This window comes from Osmerus mordax, unplaced genomic scaffold, assembly GCF_038355195.1.
Source record: "Osmerus mordax isolate fOsmMor3 unplaced genomic scaffold, fOsmMor3.pri Scaffold_48, whole genome shotgun sequence".
NCBI lineage: Eukaryota > Metazoa > Chordata > Actinopteri > Osmeriformes > Osmeridae > Osmerus > Osmerus mordax.
This window is the reverse complement of record NW_027120605.1, coordinates 25,001-27,500: the sequence shown is the minus strand read 5'-3', so window position 1 is coordinate 27,500 and position 2,500 is coordinate 25,001.

Sequence of the window (2,500 nt, the reverse complement as noted above, 5' to 3'; positions counted from 1 at the left end):
TTGGGGACGTCGTAGCACCTTAACTCAGGTGGCGTTAGAAAGGTCTGGTCCAGGGGAACACGGGCGTGTCATGTTTGCCACGCGCACGCGCATCCCCGCTGAACAGGAGCCCAAACAAAACTTTAAACGGGGCTACGGAAAAGGGGAGGGCTTTTTCGGGGACAACCACCACTCACCTCGGTTCCCCCCATCCCAACTTGAATTTAGAAACCGTCCCCAGCCAAATCCCACGTTCGGGGGCAAAACTGCTCGTTTGAGGCCACATTTTCAATGATACTGGAAACTTACATTCAAAGTTGGGAAAAGGTGTTCATTTACAGGCATCTCCACTTAGGGACGTCGTAGCACCTTAACTCAGGCGGCGTTAGAAAGGTCTGGTCCAGGGGAACACGGGCGTGTCAAGGTTGCCACGCGCACGCGCATCCCCGCTAAACAGGAGCCCAAACAAAACTTTAAACGGGGCTACGGAAAAGGGGAGAGCTTTTTCGGGGACAAACACCACTCACGTCGGTGCCCCCTGTTCCAACTTGAATTTAGAAACCGTCCTCAACAAAATCCCACGTTCGGGTGAATAACTGTGAATTTTAAGGCACATGCCTCTCTGGGCTGGGAGAGTGCATTCAAATAGGAGAAATTGGCTTCATTTAGAGGCATCCCCACTTGGGGACGTCGTAGCACCTTAACTCAGGTGGCGTTAGAAAGGTCTGGTCCAGGGGAACACGGGCGTGTCATGTTTGCCACGCGCACGCGCATCCCCGCTGAACAGGAGCCCAAACAAAACTTTAAACGGGGCTACGGAAAAGGGGAGGGCTTTTTCGGGGACAACCACCACTCACCTCGGTTCCCCCCATCCCAACTTGAATTTAGAAACCGTCCCCAGCCAAATCCCACGTTCGGGGGCAAAACTGCTCGTTTGAGGCCACATTTTCAATGATACTGGAAACTTACATTCAAAGTTGGGAAAAGGTGTTCATTTACAGGCATCTCCACTTAGGGACGTCGTAGCACCTTAACTCAGGCGGCGTTAGAAAGGTCTGGTCCAGGGGAACACGGGCGTGTCAAGGTTGCCACGCGCACGCGCATCCCCGCTAAACAGGAGCCCAAACAAAACTTTAAACGGGGCTACGGAAAAGGGGAGAGCTTTTTCGGGGACAAACACCACTCACGTCGGTGCCCCCTGTTCCAACTTGAATTTAGAAACCGTCCTCAACAAAATCCCACGTTCGGGTGAATAACTGTGAATTTTAAGGCACATGCCTCTCTGGGCTGGGAGAGTGCATTCAAATAGGAGAAATTGGCTTCATTTAGAGGCATCCCCACTTGGGGACGTCGTAGCACCTTAACTCAGGTGGCGTTAGAAAGGTCTGGTCCAGGGGAACACGGGCGTGTCAAGGTTGCCACGCGCACGCGCATCCCCGCTGAACAGGAGCCCAAACAAAACTTTAAACGGGGCTACGGAAAAGGGGAGGGCTTTTTCGGGGACAACCACCACTCACCTCGGTGCCCCCCATCCCAACTTGAATATAGAAACCGTCCCCAGCCAAATCCCACGTTCGGGGGCAAAACTGCTCGTTTGAGGCCACATTTTCAATGATACTGGAAACTTACATTCAAAGTTGGGAAAATGTGCTCATCTACAGGCATCCCCACTTGGGGACGTCGTAGCACCTTGACTCAGGCGGCGTTAGAAAGGTCTGGACCAGGGGAACACGGGGGTGTCAAGTTTGCCACGCGCACGCGCTTCCCCGCTGAACAGGAGCCCAAACAGAACTTTAAACGGGGCTACGGAAAAGGGGAGGGCTTTTTCGGGGACAACCACCACTCACCTCGGTGCCCCCCATCCCAACTTGAATATAGAAACCGTCCCCAGCCAAATCCCACGTTCGGGCGAATAACTGTGAATTTTAAGCCCCTTTTCCTCTCAAGCTGGAAACGTGCAAAGTTGGGAAAAGGTGTTCATTTAGAGGCATCTCCACTTAGGGACGTCGTAGCACCTTAACTCAGGCGGCGTTGGAAAGGTCTGGTCCAGGGGAACACGGGGGTGTCAAGGTTGCCACGCGCACGCGCATCTCCGCGACGCTGCGAGCGAAACAAATTTTCAAACGCGCACACCGAAATGGGGACACTTTTTTCGGGGAAAATAACCACACACACCGCTGCCCCTTGCCCTCACTTGAAGAACAAAACCATCCCCAGCCAAATCACACGTTCGGGCGCCAAACGGTGCATTTGACACCCACAAAATACAAGTCAAACACACTCTCACACTGCAAAAGTTGGGAGCCCCGGGGAACAACACTACTCTCTCGGCCTCCCCGGGGAACAGAGCCCCCAGGGCGGCCAGCACACCTCCGGGGAGGACCCCCCCTGCACCACCTGATCACCGTGGGGCCCTGTTCACCCACTCTTAAGCACCCCCCCTGTGTTAAAACCAAAATAACCCCACTTTAAGAAGTACGTGCCCCTGGGCATCCCTTGCTTTGGGTGCCCGTGCCCCTGG